Source organism: Castor canadensis, chromosome 8 (assembly GCF_047511655.1).
Source record: "Castor canadensis chromosome 8, mCasCan1.hap1v2, whole genome shotgun sequence".
Taxonomy (NCBI): Eukaryota; Metazoa; Chordata; class Mammalia; order Rodentia; family Castoridae; genus Castor; species Castor canadensis.
In genome coordinates, this window is record NC_133393.1 from 132,940,557 (window position 1) to 132,963,814 (window position 23,258).

Sequence of the window (23,258 nt, forward strand, 5' to 3'; positions counted from 1 at the left end):
ATACCATACTCATCCCAGAGATTCAGCTCTTTTTTTCTTTTATTTTTAACACAGCCAAAATCTCAGCCACATTTAATTCATTGTTCATAATATGTGCCATGCATGATATCCAGAATAATCTTAGCAATTTATATTATGTCATCATAATATATTGGATATAAATCTACAGAGTATGTAACTGTAAGTAGAAGTAGTAGTTTAGAAACAAATGACAATCTGATAACCCCTGCTTCATTATAGTTATTCTAATAAAACAACACCAAACTTCAAGATAGTTGCCTTATTCTGGTATTGGCTCTTTTTTTTTTCTTTTTACCTTTTAAATATAGTGTTTACATTTCTCTCAGTGTTTTGTTTCTGCACAGTGTTTACCTATATTTGTGTAACTGTATTTCTTGAAATAGCCTGAAATGAATGTGAACCCATCTTAAGTTTATATACAATATGTATTGTCAGTATTTAGCAGGACTTTGCACACTGATTTAACATTATTAATGATGTACACTGAAAAATAGGAATGTGTGGCCTACTTAGAGTTAAGTCTTGTTTACATATTAAGTTTGAAAGTCTGTCTTCCAGGCTAAGGTTGTAGACAGCAGTAGAGCATGTGCAAGCTCTTGGGTTTGATCCCTTGCCCCGCCTACACACACATATACACACACATACACACATGTACACATACACACATACACACACACATATATACATATACAAAATGGTCTTTGGGAATATTTCATTTTTATCTTTTTATTTCTTAAATTTTGTATATTACAACTGTATGACTCCAGCTCAAGATTCAAAATTATAGTCTTTGGAGGCAGGGCAAAGAACTCTTTTTAATTGGGACAAAAACACATCCATAAATTTTACCATCATAACTGTTTTTAAGAATACCATTGAGAAAGTTAAGTATATTCACATTTTAGTAAAATAGATATCCAGAAGTTCTTCATCTTACAAATATGAAGCTCTTACCCATCAAATAGCGACTCCCCCTTTAACTTTCCCGCAGTCGCTGGCCTTTACTTTGTTCATTCCTGAAGTTTCATCCATATGATAGCATATGATAGAATTTTCTTCTTTAAGCCTGAATAATCTACATATTTGCCTCACTTTGTTATGTTTGTCTTCTATGGACATTTGGATTGCTTCCAAACCTCTTGACTCTTACGACTAATGCTGCTGTGAATGTGGTTGTGCAAATATCTTTTTTAACACAGTACTTTATTAATCACTTTTTGTATTTTATCACATCATAGTCAACTTTATTATTAAAGGATTTTACAAGAACCCAGCTGTAGATTTGTATATGTCTGTATTGTTCCTCCTATGCTTAAAAGTCTCCAATAAAATCTATACATCCTCATTTTTGTGTGTGTATCTTTTTTATTGTGCTGTTTATAATGGATTAGTATCTAAAAGAAAAAAACCCTTCATGTTCCTTTCATCTCTATTTTTCTTTGATAATATTTTTTAATATTTAGTATACAAAAAAGGTAACACTTGTCTGAGAAAGCCTTTTGTTAGCCGAACTTTTATATCTTCATTTAAGTACTTGACATGATAGTTTGGTGGTGTGAAAACAGCAGTATAAGTTTAAACTTCCATTTTCACTATTCCCACACAGCAGGTTGTATTTGTTGACAAATCTCACCTTCCTGACAGAAAAGACACTGACATCCAGAGAGAACTTAACATCCCATGGACAATATTTTGGGGACAGAGGGGTCAAGTTGGCTTATCTAGACTCTTGGGAACATTCCTGGGAACCCCAAAATGGCTCTATAGACTAAATGCTGGTTAAAAAGAAAGTGGCCTTCCTTGAACTCAACTTTTAAATAAATAAGCCACCTCTTTCCAGAAAAGATGTGATGTGAGGAATAAATACCCATAAAGGCAGCTTTTGAAACTTGGCCCTTGCCTGAGACTTTGTAAGTATGAAATGAGGTAGGATGCGCGTAGTTACTGTACCGGATTCTGAAGTCACTGGGTAGAAAATATCCCATATGGTAATCATGCCTTGTCTTCACAATTTGCTTTCGAAGGTCTTTAGCAGACGTGCTGTAACCATTGAAAATAAAGTTGGCGAATAGTAATTTTCCCTGAATGTACATCTGTAAAAAGTTAATGAAACATTTTTAGAATCTGGCCATAAAAATATAGCCCTATTTATTCTAAGAAAGGTCTTCAAATGTGTCCCTGTGAGAAAATACACATACGATAGACTTGAATATATAGTTGGAAGATAACAAGGCATGTCCAGTACTTTCCTCCCTCAATCAAACAGCAGGACCAATATCTGAATTAAATCTAAACATACCAACATGTGTTCTTATCACATATGATAAGCTGCCTGTGTACACGTTTTATTTTATAACTAACCTCTAGGAGACAGTACAGAGCCCTTGACTTTGGAAGTCAATAGACTTGAATTCTGAACAAAACTAACTAAAGCTCAGAGAAATCATTTGAGCCACAGTTTCCTCTAAGAAAAAAGCACAACGATTATGATTTGTTCAGAAAGAGATACAACTCTTCTGTATAAAGCCAAGTTTGTCGCTCTGTGCTAAGGTACAGAAATAGCAATAACTTGAGAATATTCAACTTTGGAGATTGGGAAGCAAGGGTAAGAAAAGGAGGCAGAGGAAAGGAAAGAGTTAAGCTGGTTCCACCCGGAACTTAATACAGTTAAGAATGAAGTGGACCTCAGATCATCATGCACTGACTGCCTGAAGTACCAGCACGAGTACTTAGAAGTATATGAATTCAAAAAGAGCAATAGTGCCCCGCAGCTCCCTTGATTCCTTTGCATTGGATAGCACAACCATGAAGGGCTATCCTGAAAGTACAAAATAGGATTTTCTGGTTTATCTTAATATCAGTAACAAAAGAATCCATGTTATTTCTAAACCAATCTGCAGAGCCAAGACTGGCTGAAATGGAGTTCTGCATGGTTCTGAAATACTTTACATCTTTGGCACCCACACCTGGCTATTGACCATGAAGCCATTTATCTTGACTTGAACTTAGAAGATTAAGCTATGATACATGAGCAGTAATATCCAGTGACAAGGTTACAGTACAAAATACGTATGTGAATGTTTTATGAAAGCTGAAGAACCTGATTATTTCTAAACAGTGACATAAAGATGATTTTAAGTCAGTTCCCCCCCTACATACAGACACAATGAATGTGAGAATATTTATAATAGTAAGGGAGAAAAGTACAGTTTTTTAAAATTGGTAAGTTGAGAATGTTTCATATTTGGGGTTATATTCACCTCAGAAGAAATCTTTCTGTTCCACTTATATTCAAGCTCTCGCCTTATAGGATAACCCTGGAGCCTAGTGATAAGGGGGCAGGGCTGTAGTGTGCAGGTCTTGCAGGAATAACTTGATCATAATTCAGTGAATATTAAACTGGAAAAAAATCTTCAGTTTGTATAACTTATGATCAGTTCCAATGCAAAAATTCCACATTTTTTTCTTAATAACGTTGTGTTTGGTTTTTTTGTTTTTTGGTAGGACTGGGGTTTGAACTCAGGACTTTGTGTTTGCAAAGCAGGTGCTCTATCCCCTGAGCCACCCCTCCAGTCCATTTTGTCCTGGTTATTTTGGAGATGGAATCTCGTGAACTGTTTCGCAGAGCTGGCCTTGAACTGCGACCTCCCTTTCTCAACCTCACAAGTAGCTGGGATTACAGGTGTGTGTCCCTGGCATCCAGCTTAATAATGTGTTGAGTTTTAGTTTCAAATGAACTTCAAAACCTAGGTTGGAGGTGTAACTCAGTGGTAGAGCAATGTTCTTAGCATCCATGAAGCCCTGGGTTCAATCCCTAACACAAAAACAACTATGAAACAAAACAACCTGGAAAGAGGTAATACAGAGGTTGTCAGCATTTAACAACCAAGCACCCTGACACAATTTTCACTATGGGCTTGTATCTTGAAGGATTTTTGTTTACCGCAAAATTCCTTGTCTCCATTGAATACTGGCGGGGAGAGTTACACAGAGTTAATCAGGTGAAGGTAAATACTACACAAAAAATAAAGCCAATTAAATAAGAGGCATGGGGTGAGGAGGAGTAGAGAATTCTTTTTTATACAGGGTAGTCAGATAAGAAAGGAGTGAGGGGACCAACCCCACAAACACCAGATAGGAAAGTATTGCAGAAGCAGAAAGTGAAGGGCCTTGAGACAGGATCAAGGAGGCAAGTGGCTGAAGCCCAGTGAGAAACGGACTGCCGGTTGAAGTAGGTCTTTGTGACCAACAGGGCTTTAACTCTGAATGAGACAGAAATTGATCAGGGGATTTTAAGCAGTGGATAACATGCTGTGTTACAGGTTTTGAAGCATTGTCAAGTTTAAAATCAGTTCTTAGTTTTGTATGGAAGTCTGTCAGGAATGGAGAGAAGACCTGTTGGCCACTGTAGTCATCCATGTGAGTGCTGAGGGTTGGTGGTGAAGAGCGAGGAGTGGTCAAATTATGGATAGATGGAGAACGTGGAGCCAATATGGTTTGCTGATGTAATGAGTGCAGTGTGAGAAAGGGGAAGTCTAGATGATTGTAAGGATTTTGATCAATGCATCTAGAAAAATAGATTTCTTACTGGATGGGGCAGCAAGCAAGTCAGGAGCTGGTTTTGGATAAATACGAAATACCTATTAAGTAGCAAATGGGAATGTTGAATACACAGTCTGATATATACGTCTAAATTTAGAAGGATCCAGACTGGGCAATGTTAGCATTTTGGACAGTGTTTAATGTCATGAACAGAGAACTCAGACAGAGCCCTGGGGCTCTACAATTTAGAGGTCAGGACATAAGAAGGAACCTGCAAAGGAACCCAAAAAAGGAGCAGGCAGCGATATTAAGTGATATCCAGAAGATGAACAATAAAGGCACTTCACAAAGGAGGGAAAAACTGAAGAAAGTTGAGGCTATTTGTTTATCTTCTTTAGAGAAATGGCTATTCAAGACTTTTGTCTATTTTTTAATTGATTTGTTTGTTGAGTTGTAGTTGCAGTTCTTGGTTTATTCTAGATATTAATCCCTTATCAGATACATGCTTTGCAGACATTTTGCCCCTTCTGTAGTTTACTTTTCACTCTCTTGGGTAGGGTTCTTTGATGCACAAATGATTTAAATCTTGGTTAAATCCAAATTATGCATTTTTTCTTTTGTTGCTTGGTTTTGTCATCATTTTCAAAGTGGACAATAATAACCATTTGATTCACAGAATTATTGTGAGAATTAAATTCCATTATTAACTGGGAAAGGGATTGAGACAGTGCCAGCCAGAGAAGAAACCCTCCATAAAGTGTTAACTATGGTTGGGGCTCAGAAAATAACACCCCAGAGTAAAAGCCTCAGAATCCAAGTCTCTCTGGCCTTCTCTTGCCCCGCTCCCTTTCTTTCCTGCCTCCAAGAAAGTCACAAAAACTAAATTTTTTTTTTCCTAAAGGCAGATCACAGAAACTTGATCGGTTGTCTGGCTCTTACTCTTTTTTTTAAGTTTATGACTTCCCCCCAAAGCAAGCCATAAAGCCTAAAAATATTGCTCTACTCTCCTGCCTTTCTACTTGGAGCTGGCCATAAAGAGATTCTCTGACCTACCTTGTCTGAGTAGCTCATAAGAGCCTTCTTCCAGAGGGGTGCTGCTCCATAACCCATACCCAGGGAGTAGGAATGCTATAAAACAAGTCAAGAGGAATTCAGACAGACAGGCCCTGCTGGGTTTCTCTAGCCTTTTAGGATTAGCTCGTGTCCTTTATCCAACTCCATTGGTACACAGCAGGTCCAGATGGTCCATGCTTCATAAAACTTAAGCATAAAAATGAACAGTACACCCTGGGTCTTTGGAGTCTTCAATCTGAAGCTCCCTTATCACGTAAAACTGATCAAATAAATTTGTTGTTTTCCTGTTGTTGACCTGTCTTGGTTCAGGGATGTTAGCCGTGACTCCTGATGATCTCCAAGAAGGGGATCGCCCTCCACTCCTACACTATTATCTGGGCTAAGCTTGAAGCATAAAACTCAGCGGTCAAAGGGATAGAATTAGGACACGTGGCATGGAAACCAGAGGAATAGAGAGTTTGAACAAACAGCATGGAACAAAATCTCACAGAGATAATTTTTAAAAAATAAAACTTGACATGATATTTAAAGGGTCATACAATGGTGTGACAGTGGCAGATGCCAAACTACTGGATTGAAAGAATCTGTTAGGCCCTTTCTGGTCTCCAGGGAGAGCTGCTGTTTCAGCTCTCTGGGTGCTCCAGAACAAGACTGAACCTTGGGACTTTGCTGAGGAAAAGCAGAGAGAACACTAGATTTGAAGTCAACTAGGTTGAAGTCTCAGGTCTTGACCTCTTGAGCACTTGACCTATGTGGGCACCTCCCAGGGCTCCAGTTTCCTCCTTCTCAGAGATGATTGTTCCTATTTTAGAAGGCAATTGGCAGGCTTCAGTGAGGAGGAAGCATAATAGTAAGTCATCAGTTATCATTGTCATGCCTCTTTTTTGATTCTGCCTTTTGTAACATTCTAACTTTGCAATTCTTCCAGCATACCAGGCCCTACCAGTGATTTTAAACTCTTGTTTACTCTGGCAGGTATTCTCATTTTACAGATACTTGGCTTGCAGGTTGACAATGATAGAAAAATGAGATTAATACATGTCAAATGCTTGCACCAATGTTGGCTGCTATTTTATTCTAATTGAAAAATTTGCCTGATGTTTCCCGGTGCCTCTGTCTTTGGGTCCACTTCCTGGGTCAGGGCATTCCTCATAGGTCATGGTGTTCATCAACTTACCCAGCCTCAGCTGTTGCCTAGGAAGCAGGTGCTATACACTATCATTGAACATATCAATACATTGTTTTGTCCACTCTGGGCTGCAGATATGAAGATGGGTAGTGCCAGAATTGTGAGTGCACTGCAGATGTTCTATGTGAGGGCTTCATTTGCTGCTCCTGCTGAGCACCTCCAGCTTCCAAAGCAAAGATGTTCCCAGTAGGATAACTGTCTAGTCCTGGTCACTTTCACCCTTGTAAGCCACACATCTGCATAAGATGCCAATCATCCTTGTTTTTTCAGGTTTCTACTTATTTTGTTGTCTAGCTTCTGTTTATTCTTTTTAAAGGTGTCTAAATTTCCATAATAGGAATACATATATCCCAAGGGTGAGGTCATCCAGAGCAATGTAGGTGAAAAAAAAAAAATACAGCTAAGATAAACTGTGCTAATCTCTTCCTAGAGGTGGAGCAAAGTGGTCTGCTTTTAACCTGGTTGCATAGAAAAATTGTGTCAGGGTCTGTTTTAAAAAAAAAAAAGACCTGGGGAAGAAAAGGAAGGAAGAAAGAAAAGACACCAACAGAACAAAACAAATAAGAAAATAAGACAAAGAAGCTGGGTATGATGGCACACGCTGCTGACTCCAACACTTGAGAAGCTGAGGCCAGCCTGAGCAGCACAGCCAGACCATGTCTCACAAAAGCCCAAAACCAACCAAACCAGACAACCATAAATCCCTCCCCCCCCCACAAGGAAACAGAAAACAGATACTCAGGCCCCACCCAAATCTACTGCACCAAGACTTCAGAGGGCGAGGCCTGCCGTAGTTTCTGATGAGTACCACAGGCCGGCAGTCAGGTGCTCTGATGATTGACCTTAGATGAGGTGAGGACAAGAAGCAGTATTTAAAAAAACAAACCAGGCATCCACTTAACTTACCACTACACACACACACACACACCCGCGCCCAGTCTTTATCACCACCACCTCAAGCTTAAAGACAAAGCCGTATTGTCACATGGGAGTGTAACTCCCAGTCCCTCAGAATAATGATAACTCTTTAAAGGTTTTCCTATAGCTTTTGCATACATTTCTCTTTAGAAAGTACATTTCCCCTCTGGGTATTTATTCTCACAGCAATCCTATGCACCACAGATAAAGATCCCATTTACTTAAGTTAAATCCAGCCCTTAAAACCAGACCCTGTTGGTATGCTAACTCATTCAGTCTCCACAACATCTCAACAATAGTTGTGGGTGATTTTCTCTCCAATTTACAGACAAGGAAACTGAGGCAAACCACAGAAAGAAGTGGTAGAAATGGGATTAAGACTCAAGGTTCCAATTCTCAAGTCTATCCTTTTACTTCATCAAACCTAAAAAATTGATCACCACTCTGTGACTACTAAACTAGGCTAGCTTTGGAAGCACAGCCTCCCCAGAAAGGATAAGGAACAGCTGTGTATTGGAAACTCCACCTCAGCCATATTTCCGTACCTCCTTGCATTTTCTCCCAGAGTCTTTTATAAGAAACACTTTTTTAAAGGGCTGCAGGTAAAAAGATACAGAAGCCCCTGGTGTAAATATGCCTGGAAGTCTGGAAATTGAAATGGCACCATAGGTTTATTGGCCGAGTTTGGCTGGTGGGATCTGCTGAGGGTAAGTTACAAAGTATATTCACATTAAGAGATGAGTTCATTTCTCTTCTATCTATCTATGACACTGTGACTTTTTCCCAAAGGTCAGCATTACAAATCTGTTTCTTACCAGTAACTTTGGCCACTAGTTTATCTGCTAACCCCATATCCTCGTGATTTGCCATGTGTCCTGGGAGAATTTCTTAGTGCAGTTTTGCATAAGAAGCCTCTCTCTCAAGGAGAACCTGCATCCTAAGTCCTGGGGGTCAAATCAGATGTGCCTAAAACAGCTGCTTCTAGATTTTTGGTGCTGGGGATTGAACGCAAGGTTTTATGCCTACTAAACAAGTACACTACACTAAGCTACATCCCCAGTCTCCTATTCTGGCTATTTTTGTTTTCCATTGTAGCAGATTATACTTAGAGGCCACTTTGAAGTTTGCAAAACCGTGTTTAAGGAAGTATTAGTCTTGGAAAGAAAACAAGATGAAAAATTCACTTATTTGTAATTGGTTAATTATTAGTTGGTTTTCTTCAGACTCTTAACTCTTTTGTTAAACTCAGTGCAATGTTTGTTTTTTCTTAGAGAAGTAGGAGTCTGTAAAAATAGCTATAAGTATTATGCATCTATCCCATCTTTTTTTGGGGGGGATAGGTGATGCTGGGGACTAAACCCACGGTCTTGAACCTGTTAAGCATGCACTCTACACTGAGATGCACCCCCATCCCTGTCACCCATCTTCCTTTGCTCTTTTGGGGTAAGCTGTTAAGAGAGAAGTTGCTGTTTAGCTTTTAAGCCTGTACTGTTTGCACTGCTTCTCCCTGTCCTATACCTCTTTTCCTTGATTTGCCTAGTCAGTCATTCTCTGTGGTTCCACGCAGGGAAAAGTGGCAAAACAAAACAAAAAGATAATTTACTCAAAAGATTGAAGAGCAATTTCACTTTCAATACTTTCCCCAGGAAGAGCCCTAACAGGTCACCCAGGCTTCCTGTAGAAAAGACACAAACTTCTAAAATCATTGATTGCCCAGCAGCCTTTCCACTCGTGTTACGCTATGGAATTTGGGTATGCACAAATGGCTACACAGAGGATTTTTGATAGTATTTTGCACACTGGACTGGGATTCGGGTTGAGCCAATTGGACTTTACCTGTCATGAGCTCCATGAGAAGCACAGGTTTGCTGAGATGGGTGGGGCTAGATGCTGATGCCATCTGGGTCAGTGCCCTGCACAGAGGGCCCAGAGTGTCTGCTGCTGAGAGCCTTGGGGCGGCCCTGCTCCTGTCTCTCCTGAGGTTTGATTGGTTTTCATGGGGGAAGCGAGAGTTGTTTGTTTGTTTTCTGCAGTGCTGGGGGTCTGAACCCAGGGCCTCAGGCATGCTAGGCAAGCATTGAGTCCTACTTCCAGCCCCCTCTAGAGGTTTTATTAGTAAACTAATGAAGTTTGCCTTTGACTCTGAATTACCCTAAATTCTTTAACTGTTCCCCGAGTTAGTTAGAATTAGTTTCTATTGCTTGCAGAAAGATCCTTAATTGATTAAGAATCAAAATGTAGGTCTTCATGCCTATAAAATAAAGTGAAAGACAGAAATAGGAGGAAGAATGTCAGTTTTTTTCATTGTCACTACCTCTTTTTTGTTTGTTTTGTTTTTGACACAAGGTATCACTCTAGCCCGGACTGGCCTCTGATTTGAGATCTTCCTGCCTCAGTCTTCTGGGTGCTGGGATCACAGGCATGTGCCACCACACCTGGTCATCACTACTTCTTTATTATCATTCAATGTATTTATGACTAAAAGGTACATTTAGAAATTTAGAAGAAAAGAAAATCTTGTTGAGCTATGGTACAAAATAATTTTTTGTTCAGGTACATTTGCTGCCTGACCCAGATTTCTAGTTCGTATACTATCTGCAGAGTTCTACACGCAAATCAGTTCACACATTCTTTTGCAAAAAATAAGTTGTGTGACTGGCTCTGAACCATGCTCTCTTACTACATTCTGTCCCTCTCAGTACTTTGTTGTTGTTTTACGGAGCTCAGGGCCTACACCTTGAGCCACTCCACCAGCCTTTTTTTTTTTCTGGGTTTCTTGGAGATAGCGTCTCACGAACTATTTGCCTGGGGCTGGCTTCAAATGGTGATCCTCCTGATCTCTGCCTCCTGAGTAGCTGGGATTACAGGCATGAGCCACCGGCGCCTGGCTCAGCATTTTTTTTTTTTTGAGGGAGCATTGGAGAAGAGATTTTTTTTTTTTTGTAATCTTTTAAAAACCCACCTAACTCCATTTTAAATTGTATGAGCCAATGGTTTTTCATATATTTTCAAGGTTGTGCAACTCTTACTACTATATGCTTCCAGAACATTCTCATTTCCCTGAAAGAAACCCTATATCCCCTAGGAGTTACCTCCCATTTCTCCCTTACCCCAGTTTTTGGAACCACTAATCTACTTCCAGTCTCCATGGATTTGCCCATTCTGGAAATTTCATATACATGGAACCATGCAATATGCTTCTTTCCCTTAGCATAACATTTTCAAGGTTCACCCAATAAGACTTTAAAAAAAATGCAGCCTTTAATCAAGTCCTCATTGAATACTAAATACATTTCAACAAAAATATAACCAAATGAATGTAGGGAAAAACCTGTCTGCGTAAGTACGGACCTACATATGTAGAGATAATTTTGCCCTTAAGTTCTAATGAGGGTTTTTGCTGAAACTAGATCCCTGTACTAGTATCAACTCAAAATGGATCAAGGATCTTAAATACCAGACCCAAAAGTCTGACGTTAGTACAGGAAGGAGCAGGAAACACTCTGGAAGTAATAGGTATAGGAGAGGACTTCCTCAGTAGAACCCCAGCAGCCCAGCAAATGGAACTTTATAAAATTAAAAAGCTTCTGCACAACAAAAGAAATGGTCTCTAAACTGAAGAGACCACCCACAGAGTGGGAGAAACTATTTGCCAGCTACACATCAAAGGACTGATAACCAGAATATATAGGGAACTTAAAAAACTAAATTCTCCCCAAATCAATGAACCAATAAAGAAATGGGCAACTGAACTAAACAGAACTTTCTCAAAAGAAGAAATTCAAATGGCCAAAAAACACATGAAAAAATGCTCACCATCACTGGCCTTAAAGAAAACGCAAATCAAAACCACACTAAGATTCCACCTCACCCCTGTTAGACTAGCTATCATCAAAAACACCACCAGCAATAGGTGTTGGCGAGGATGTGGGGAAAAAGGAACCCTCTTACACTGCTGGTGGGAATGCAAGCTAGTGCAACCACTCTGGAAAACAATATGGAGACTTCTTAAAAAACTAAACATAGATCTGCCATATGATCCAGCAATCCCACTCCTAGGGATCTACCCAAAGGAATTAGACTCAGGTTACTCCAGAGGCACCTGCACACCCATGTTTATTGCAGCACTATTCACAGTAGCCAAGTTTTAGAAACAGCCAAGATCCCCCACTACTGACAAATGGATCAAGAAAATGAGGTATTTATACACAATGGAATTTTATGCAGCCATGAAGAAGAATGAAATCTTATCATTTGCAAGTAAATGGATGGAACTGGAGAACATCATCTTAAGTGAAGTTAGCCAGGCTCAGAAGGCCAAAAATCATATGTTCTCCCTCATATGAGGACTTTAGATCTAGGGTAAATGCAGCAATGCTGTTGGACTTGGGTCACGTGACAAGGGGAGAGCACATACGGGAGGGATGGGGATAGGTAGGAAACCCAAAACTTCAAAGTGTTTGATGTCCCCACTGCAGAGGAACTAATGCAGTAACCTTAAAACAACAGAGGTCACTATGGGTAAGTGAACAGGAAGTAGTGTAGAGTCAGGTAGAGATGAATCAATTCGGGTTGTAATACATTTGTGCATGGGAGCAATGCTAGGAATCTCTCTATAGCTATCCTTATCTCAACTAGCAAAACCGCTTTGTCTTTCTCATTATTGCTTATGTCTACTCTTCAACAAAATTGGAGAAAAGGGCAGAACAGGTTCTGCCTGGAAGCAAGGCAGGTGTGGGGGAGAGGAAGGGGAGGGAAGAGGGGAGAAATGACCCAAACAATGTATGCATATGTAAATATATGAATAAAGAAAAAAATGAGCAATTATGATTTTGTACTTTAATGACTTATGGGTATATTAATGAAGGAAGGAAGGAAGGAAAGGAAGGAAGAGGTTTAGGGAGGGAAAAGAAAGAATGAAATAGAAAGAGAGAGAGAAGGAATGAGAGAAAGAAAGAAAGAAGGAATGAGCCCCCCAGGGTCACTCCTGTGACCTGCCCTCTCATTATCCATCTTTTTCTTCATTTGACTCTTTTCATTACAGTATTGGTCACTGCCGACATATTTATTTGATAATGTCATTTGCTCCACTAGAATGTAAGCTCCAGTAGGACAGGGGATTTTGTCTTTGTTGTGAGTGACTACTTCCCTGTAATGAAGAGTAGTATTTGGCATATAGTAGGCACTCAAGTGTTTTTTGAGAATGAAGGAATGAAGGGTGTTTAATGTGAGATGAAAGTCTGCAGTAGAGAGAGGGTTGGTGACTCTGTTCCCTAGAGTTTCCTAGAACTGTGGGCATTCTTCCTGGCATCTTCTGGATGGCCACTGGTGCAGTGCATTCCCCCTGAACATTCTGGCCCAAGCATTGATTGTCCCCTCTCCAAATCTACTGCATTTGTCTTTTGTCACCCAGATTGTTCAGTAGCTTGAATAGGTCTTCCCTACACAAGTTTTGTCTTTCTCTAATCCATTAGCAGCATTGCCCTAATGTGATCTTTCTGAACCACGGATCTCTAATTATACCATTTCCTACTTAAAATGCTTCAGTATTCCTCGTTGCTCTTAGGGTCAAGTCCATGCCTCTCCTCCTTTCCCCTTGGTGCCCTTCCTCCTCTCTTTCTTTTCCTGTCATATCAGGCCTTACAAGACTTGGCCTCATCTCATTTTTTGCAGCTCTTCTCACACCTTATGTTTTGCATCCAGGTGGATTTAGCCTTTGGACATGTTGACTGTGCAGTACTTGAAACCCTTCCAAGTGGAGAGGTCTTGTAGGTGCTTGGGTGTGTGCACAAGTCAGAAGTCTAGACTGTGACAAAAATGTGAGTGTCACTGACATAAAGAGATCATGGAGCCTGTGTAAAATAGTGAATAGACAGTTCCCAGAGGACTAACAGTGGAGGGTGAGGAGTGCCAGCACCCAGGAGGAGAACTCAAACAGAAATGTTCTCTTCCTTTTTAATTTTGGCAGTACTGGGGCTTGAACTCAGGGCCTCACACTTGCTAGGCAGGCGCTCTACCCACTGGAGCCACTTGGCCAGCCCAGTAATGTTCTCTGCAAAATCTTGACCCTCTCTGGATCTGGATCAAAAGAACTGGTTTCCCTATTTATAGCTCATTCTTCCTCTTTCTGTAGCTGTTTTTTATAAGATTTTTTTTTTTAATTGGCAGTGCTGGGGTTTGAACCCAGCCTCATGCTTGCTAGGCAGGCGTTCTACTACTTGAGCTACTCTGTCAGCCCTCATTCTTTCTCTTTCTGGTTTTAGTGAGAATTCTAAGTCCTGTCTTCCTTCCTTCCTTTCTTCAGCCATGCCCCACCCCCACCCCAGCACTTTTGCTTCAGTTACTTTTCAGATACGGTCTCGAGTTTTTTGCCAGGACTGGCCTCAGACTACAATCCTCCTGCCTCCACCTCCTACATAGCTGGGATTACAGACATGAACCACCATGACCGGCTTGTTTTCTGAAATAGGATATTGCTAACTTTCTTGCCCAGTGTTAGCCTAGAACTATGATCCTCTCATTTCCACTTCCTGCATAGCTGGGATTATAGAAATGAGCCAACACACCCAGCCCATTTCCGTGTTCTTTAATCCAACACTAGCTGCAAATTATTACTAAAGCCAGCCCCAGCAATTAAACAACAAATGTGAGTATTTTATAAGACAAATACTCAGCAACCCAGCACATTATAGATTTAAGAAAAACAGATTATAAATATTTACTTTATAAACTATTGTGAAGTTTATATTTATTCTATAGCTTGTCATGAAATTAGTTTCTCAGACTGCTTGTTAAGGACAAAGAATGTTACTGTGATATAGAAAAATGTGTTGTAATGGCTCCAAGAACTGTTGAGTTATATTCTTGAGATCATAAACATTTGTACTCAGAAACTGTAAAATGATACTTGTTTAAAGTTATGAACTATAGGTGGTTTTTACCCAGCAAGCCTGAAATAATTAACTTGGTGCTTTTTTTTTGAGATGGGGCCTCGCTATGTTGCCCAGGCTGGTCAGAACTCATGGGCTCCAGCGGTCCTCCTACCTCAGCCTCCCAAGTGGCTGGGAATGCAGGTGTGCACATGCCTGGTAACTTCACCAACATTAATCCTGTAGTTTCTCCAGACTCTAATTGATTTTTTTTTTAAGTTGGAAAGCATATAGATCTTCGGTCTGGACTTCTTCCCACAGGCTTGTATCTAAATAAGTCTGGTGACTCTATCATTCACTCTGAAAAACATAGCAAAGGTGACTTTTTCTCTGTCATTTGATTGAGGGTGACTCTTTTCCACAGATGATCAGCCATCTGGCAAGAAGTCAACAGCAGAACCCAACATGGCTATGGTTTTGTCCTCACAACATGCATTTTTCTGATTTGACTTTGAATTGGATACCTTGAGATCATCTAAACCAGTCCCCTTGGTTTACAGACAAAGAAACTGAGAAACAGAAAGATGAATTATCTGTGGTCACCCAACAAGTGGGAGACAGACCAGGACTAGAATTGAAATTTGTTGTTCTTTCCACACAGCCTTTCTTTTCATTGTTGTTTATTATGGTAGGATATATGTGTGACATAAAAATTATCTTTTAATCATTTTTAAGCATGCAGTTAAATACAGTCATATTATCCATCACCACTATCCATCTCTGCAATTCTTTCATCTTCCCAACTGAAACTCTGTACCCATTAAACAGTAACTCTCTCCCATCTTAGACCCTGGTAACCACTGTTCTCTTACCTGGCTCCATGATTCTGACCTCTCCAAGTTCCTTGTATAAGTGGAATCATACAATATTTGTCATTTTGTTCCTGGCTTATTTCATGTACTAACTTCAAGGTTCGTTCATGTTGTCGCATGTATCAAAATTTTGTTCCTTGTTTAAGCTGAGTAACAGCGCATTGTATGTAGATAGACCTCATTTTGTTTAGCCCTTTGTCACTGGCTGTGTGAATTAATGCCTTTATGAAACAAGTATCTGTTTGAGTTCTTGCTTTCAATTCTTTGGAATATGGTCTTGCTATGTTGCCCAGGCTGGCCTAGAACTCCTAGACTCAAGCAATCCTCCTGCTTCAGCCTCCCAAATAACTGGGACCATGGCTATGCACCCAGAGTTTAATTTTTGAGTTGCCACCATACTCTTTTCTACACAATCTATCCCATTTTACATCCTCTACCCTCATATTTTGGCGTACAGCAGAATAAGTAGATAGAGAAAGTTGTTAACTTTACTACACAGACTCAGATAAATGACCCTTGGTTTGGTTTTGTGTGTGTGTTTTGTTTTTTGGTGGTACTGGGGTTTGAACTCATGGCCTCATGCTTGCTAGGCAGGCACGGTACTACCTGAGCCACTCCACTAGCCCCAACCTTCAGTTTGTTGACCTCATGGAATTGTTATAAATATGATACATGTCCAAAATAAGATACACAGAATGCTTTATAAATTAGATTATTCAATGCGTGTTATTAATCATTTGGACAGAATTTGGGTCAAGTCCAACTGTAAAGGAGAAAACCACAAGATACTAGGAAAGAAAGTGCTCTTCTAGGAAATTTATTACTTAACAAAGGTTCTTTTTTCTTTTTTTTTGCAGTACTGAGTCTTGAGCTCAGGGCCAGTACTGAGCCATTCCACCAGCCCTTTTTTGTGATGGGTTTTTTTGAGCTAGGGTCATGTGAACTATTTGCCCCACCTGGCTTCAAATCGCAGTCCTCCTGATCTCTGCCTCTTGAGTAGCTAGGATTACAGGTGTGAGCCACCAGTGCCCAGCAAAGGTTCTTTTCTCCCTGAAACCTAGGCAGTTGGCTCCTAAATAAAGAGAATTGCTGATAAACCCAAATGCTGAGTTCCAGGCTGCATGGGATGCTGAGAAAAGGATCTGTAGCACCCAGGAGGCAGCAGTGCCTGGGGTTCCTCAACTCTCATCCCAGGACACTACCATTCCATGTGTCATTAGAGCATTTAGAATTGTGTTCATAACCCTCCATAAGCACCTTTCCTAGGGCAATATGGTATTCCCTTTGTTGGATGATTACAGTTGCTGATCTACGTCCAACAAATTGCTTTATCTGAAGTTAAATCACAGGGCTGACTTTGCTTCTATAGCTTCAACAATAGTTTCTCAAATAAAAAGCCTGATATGGGCACGCACACCTGTAATCTCAGCACTTGGGAGACTGAGGCAGGACAACTGGGAGCTAGAAGCCAGCCTGGGCTACATAGAGTACAAATCCAACCTGAGATACACAACAAGACCCTGTCTTGGAAAGCGAACAAAAATGGAAATTAAAGCTACAGGCTAATTACTAAATTCACTCTTTAGGGACTTGGTGTGGTGCCACACATCTATAATCCCAGCTACTCTAAAGGCAGAGGTAGAAAGATCATGGTTGGAGGCTTCCCAGGAAAGGTTATCACAAGATTCTGAGAAACAAACTAAAAGCAGGACTGGGAATATGGCTCAAATGGCACCATGCTTGCCTAGCAAGTGTGAGGCTCTGAGTTCAATCCCCAGTACCACCACCACCCCCCAAAAAAACTTCATTCTTTATTACTAATCAACTCTACAAATAATGATTCTTTATCATTATCATTTATAAAGGTTGCAACAAAAGAAGAGTCCCTACTCTAGTGCGATCAAAGTCAGAACTGAGGATTTTAAGAGATTAAATTGGCATTGCTAACCTCACAACTGAGGACAGAACCCAATTTTCATTCCTTACACACACTAACGCTATTGTACATGCAGGGCATCCCTTGAAAGGGCCTTTTCTTACTTTCACTGCACTTCCATTTCTTCTGCCAACTGTTTCCTACATTCATCCTAAAAAGTATCCTAGGATGTCTGCTTGGCTATTAAAGACCAAAGATTATTGGACCTAGCGAGCCTGAATACGGTCACATTGACCAAGGAAAGGACTCATTCTGTTCCTGGGCTCCAAACCCCTATGGTGGTGACAAAGAACTGTGATCGGTGCTTTCTGAATCTGATATTAAGGAAGGAAGAGGACATCCAGGATCATAAGGTTAAGAGACCAAAGCCCAGGGAAAGACGGTGGATCCTGTAAGGAAAGTAATTGCCGAGAGAAACAGGGCCCTGAGAACAGGAATAAGGCACTATTCAAGGTAGGAATTCCTTCTGAGATATCTCCTACAGATTACAGTCTAAGTGCTGGTGGTGGAGCTCAGGGGTGGATCATGTGTTTAGCACGTGCAAGGCCCTGGGTCTGAGCTCCTGCACCCCACTTCCCCCTAAAATATATATGTATATATATTTCTAGCCCCTGAAAAGGAGAACTCACCACTTGGTAAGACTATATATTCCAACATTAGACAGCTCTAATTTTTTAAAAAAATGTTTTTATTAGAATAATTTAGCATTCAGCAATAAATGTATTAAATGATGAATCCTGGAATACCCATATATGGAATATTATTCATTCAATACAAACAATGCTACAGTGAAAGAATATAGTAATAATGTTTAGTGACATAGGGAAATAGAATGCCTTGCTATATGTACCTCAAGACCAATGTGGCGGGGTGTATCATAACATTGGAACTGAACCATTAATGGTGCTTATTTCTGGGTGGTAGGAGTATGGGTGATTTTTTTTTCTTCTTTCTATTCTTCCCAAAGTCACGCTATAGCAGCAGAACCCTCCCCTGAGATAATCTGTGGTGTTTCTCACAGAGTAACCAAAAGGAGCCTGCAGAGACCTTTATGGTTGGAAAACTAAGGAGGAAGAGAAGTCGGGAGATAAAGATCCGGTGCATGTCCCTACAGAGAAGGGTAAGGGTGTCCAGGGCTCCTGAGAGCACACACCCCTCCTCTCTGTCTTCTCAGTTTTGCTTCATTGTGCTCACTGGGGAAAGCTCAGATGGAGGAGTCCAGGTTGGGTTTGCTTCCCAGGAGAAACTGCTCTGTTTTGTTGAGTGCCAGAAAGTTCTCTCCCTTTGCTGCCCAAGGCCTCCTCTCATAAGTCTTTCAACCCTCTGTGGACAGATGGCTTGCTTGGTCCTGCTGGATATGACCACCAAACCCCTGATACGGTGTCCCGAAGATACACTGAGGAGAACATAAAATGCTGTGGCTACAGTTGTCTCTAGGAAGGCTCATGCAGGGGAGGTGTGGTAGTCAGGGAAGGCCTTAGCTGTCAAGGAGCAGACAGGGAAGTGACTTATAGCTCAAGAGCTTGGCATTCTGGCTTCTGTCTTTGTTCTGTTGCTCATTGTCCATGTGAGTCTCAGGCAATGAAAGCCAGATCTGTGGCCAGACAACCTGCTTTATTTCTAAGCCTCACTTGAAGTTCTCAGAGCTCAAGAAGAACTCCCTTAGAAACTACTACTACAGTTTTAGTGTAATTTAAATATCAAAAACCTTTGTTATTAAAAACCCCAAGCCTTTATTGCATAATTATATTGTATAATAATCTTTATTATATTATGGTAACTAATAAAATATGCTAATTTATAAAACCACACTAAGATTCCACCTCACCCCTGTTAGAATAACCATCATTAACAACACCACTAACAACAGGTGTTGGCGAGGATGCGGGGAAAAAGGAACCCTCTTACACTGTTTGTGGGAATGTAGACTAGTACAACCACTCTGGAAAAAAATTTGGAGGCTTCTTAAAAATCTAAACATAGATCTACCATTTGATCCAGCAATACCACTCTTGGGGATATACCCAAAAGACTGTGACACAGGTTACTCCAGAGGCACCTGCACACCCATGTTTATTGCGGCACTATTCACAATAGCCAAGTTATGGAAACAGCCAAGATGCCCCACCACTGACGAATGGATTAAGAAAATGTGGTATTTATACACAATGGAATTTTATGCAGCCATGAAAAAGAACGAAATGTTATCATTCGCTGGTAAATGGATGGAATTGGAGGACATCATTCTGAGTGAGGTTAGCCTGGTCCAAAAGACCAAAAATCGTATGTTCTCCCTCATATGTGGACATTAGATCAAGGGCAAACACAACAAGGGGAATGGACTGTGAGCACATGATAAAAGCGAGAGCACACAAGGGAGGGGTGAGGATAGGTAAGACACCTAAAAAACTAGCTAGCATTTGTTGCCCTCAACACAGAGAAACTAATGCAGATACCTTAAAAGCAACTGAGGCCAATAGGAAAAGGGGAACAGGTACTAGAGAAAAGGTTAGATCAAAAAGAATTAACCTAGAAGGTAACACACACGCACAGGAAATTAATGTGAGTCAACGCCCTGTATAGCTATCCTTATCTCAACCAGCAAAAACCCTTGGTCCTTCCTATTATTGCTTATACTCTCTCTACAACAAAATTAGAAATAAGGGCAAAATAGTTTCTGCGTGGAAGTGAGGGGGGTGGGGGGAGGAGAGAGGGGGTGGGTGGTTAAGGGAGGGAGGGAGGAAGGGGGGAGAAATGACCCAAACATTGTATGCACATATGAATAAAATTTAAAAATAAATAAATTTTTAAAATATGCTAATTTAGCACAAGTAGAATGGACCAAATAGCATCAAATAAAGAAAAAAGAAAAAGAAGATTTGGGGGTAATAAACAAAGCTTTGTGATATACTTTTTAAAACTGAGCATCCTATTTTAGTTTTTTAACCCGGTTAAAACGAATTTGAAGCAAGGCCCACATTAACACAACTTCGTTGCTCGCAAGACATTGTAATGAAAAGTCACAGCGTTTTGAATCATTATCCACTCCAGCTCGTTTTGGGGAAGGTAGAGTGGAAGAGAAAAAATATATACATAGCCTCCATCAACTCCTCAAAGCCTTTGGAAGCAAGCACTCCTCTCGCTTTCTGTCTTGCCCCTTTTACAATGGGACCTGGCTGGTTCCATCATCCCCGCTCCTCTGCTATGTTAACACACCTCCAGCACTTCCACTGACCACACTGAATGAGAAACTGCAGAATTTGTCCTCGCCTTTCTGCCTTCCCTTTTCAAGACAGGGATCGAGTCAGAACTGGTAAAATGTTAACCTGGTGATGTGGAAATAACATTCCACAATGACCATCTGTCCTTCAGAGCCTTGGCCAAAGCATGTAGCCCTGGACACGAGCACACTGGTGCAAGAATGAACACCCAATGAATCTGAACAAAGACTGAAGTAATTTTCAGTTCGTTATTCACAACGCTCCTTGCAAGCTTTTTGCCTTCATTAAAATTTTGAGAAAAATGCAGGTCAGCTTATTATAGAAATCACATCCATCCTCTGCCGTGTTTTGCTCAAAGAAACCGAGCCTATGTGACAACAGAATGACTCTTCACCTCTCGTTTTCACTTGAAAGTTAAAGGAAGCCTAAACCCATACTGACTCACTCCACAGCTCCCAAGGCCCTCCAAATGCCGTCTGGCTGCAGTCTTTCCTTTCAGGGACCTGGAGTTTCCTGGCCCAGGGACAAAACACATCTATTTCCAATGGATCAACACTGTCACCCAGTGGACAGACAGTTCAGCAGACTGGGGCGTTCGCCTTGCTCTTAGCTTGGCAGCCAGTGTTTGAAGAGGAACCTTTGTTTCAGGTGATCAAGAGTAATTGCTAATACACTCTTCCAGGGAACTGGGCCGACTTCACCTGACTCGCCTTGGATTTGGATGTCACAGATGAATGAAATTTAAAGAAACAGACATTTGATTTTCATTGTGCTGATTCCCTCCCTCCCCTCCCCTCCACCAAGCAAGCTCATCTGCCAAGACTCAGGATCCAATAGGCAGCAGAAGCAGGGTGATTGTTGGTGACTGGCCAGGTATGGCAAGAAGACTCCCTTGCTACACAATAAGACTCATTGTCCACTGTTCACAGTGACAGCAAAGTGTATTTTGAAAACTGGAAACAGATTTTTTTCCATTGAAATCTGACAAAATAATTCACTTTAATGAAATCAGTGGTTGAGCTCCTCTTGTTTTCTCTATCTGGTCTTAGAAGATGAGCGGGATGAAGCCTATGTATCAGCTCATTTGTACTGAGTCCTGCTCTTTTGTCTAAACCATCCTTTGGCACTTGCAGAGCTAAGACTGCTGCCTTCTTGCTGAGGGAACGTTTAGATTACTTTCTTCTCCTCAGCTGGAAGTCATCCATCCACTGAGAGAATTCATGTGATATCATTTCACACTGCTCCTTAAGTGAGGCTGAGCCTTTACCTTGTGGAGCACTTGCAGAGACTTCATTAAAAGTGCTCTGTTTATAGTGAGAAGATCTGCATTGGAATCCTGATCCCCATTTGCTAGCTGCTTGACCCTGAATGAATTACATAATCTTTTTATTATAAGAATTAATATTAGTGCTGTACCTAACCACTGGGTTGCTGCGAGGCTTTCCATAAGAAAATACACAGGAATTACTTAGGATGGTGCCTGGGCACATAGTATAAAACTCAATAAATATTAATGTTACTATTGTCATAATTATTACAATGACAGCAGTCATGCTTTCCATTCCTAAAATGCACCTTTCAGAAAGTTGCATTTACTTTGTAATGCATCTGTTGACTAGCCGATGAAAGCATGATGTGTGTGTGTTTTAAGCAGGAAGTGTCTTGAGAGATCATGCAGTCTGTGGTTTCTCATTAAAATTACCCAGAGAGGCTTTTAAAAACCACTGATAAACCCCAGTGTGGCCAGACAAGAGAGTATTTATCATATGACTCCTTCGAGATGAAATTCTAGAGAAGTAAATTTAATCCATACTGACAGAAAGCAAATCAGTGGGATTAACATTCACGAAGTGCCCTGATGTACCAGGAGTGAAAACCTTGAGTTCAATCTCCAGTACCGCAAAATAATAATTTTAAAAGATTGTTATTCAAGTTAAGCTATTTCTGTGTTCTCTTTAGCTTCCTGTTGACTCTATGAATGATCTCCAAGTAAAGCAAACATCACACATAACTGTTAGCTAAAAGAGTCATCTATCTCAAATCACATACCAAAAATATTCCTGGGACGATATTGTGCCTTTGAACCAGAAGTGGGCAGGTGTTGTCTGTAAATTTTGACGCAGACACAATGTTGTACTTGAGCAATCGAAAGGGGTCCAAACGACTCTAAAGGAACAGAAAAGAAAAAGAGAGTTGTAAATTTATGATATTAAAACACAGACAATAGATCTTTTGCTCAACTCAGCAGTATTTATATCCTTGAACCCAAAATTCCAGACTCTCTCCCCACCACTCCATTAGAAATGCCTTCATGAGCTCACCAAGGCTTGTGCATTGTCAAAGGCCAGTGGACATTTTCATGTTTTTTATGTCACTTGACCTCATCATGGCATTTGAAGTTACTGAATGGCAGTCCTTTCTCCAACCTTCTTATGGCTTCTGTGGCTCTCCTCTTCTTCTTCCTGCTTCTCTAGGTCTTTCTTCCTCTTCACACATTTTTTTCTATCCTTAATATCTAAGTTTCTACTGTACTAAAGGTTGCCATCTTGTCTCCTGCCATTGACTCTCTTCACACATCCTTGGGGCAACTCATAGTTCTAACTACTATTTATGTGT

General features: G+C 40.6%; 1 long non-coding RNA gene across 1 annotated transcript; it reads right to left on the reverse strand.

Annotated features, from left to right (window-relative positions):
* Positions 1-966: 966 nt before the first annotated feature.
* On the reverse strand, positions 967-22,813 carry LOC141425818 (uncharacterized). The gene is made up of 2 exons (XR_012450955.1): positions 22,692-22,813; positions 967-2,114 (listed from the first exon to the last, which is right to left on the reverse strand). It is a non-coding gene; the product is annotated as an uncharacterized lncRNA (long non-coding RNA).
* Positions 22,814-23,258: the final 445 nt, after the last annotated feature.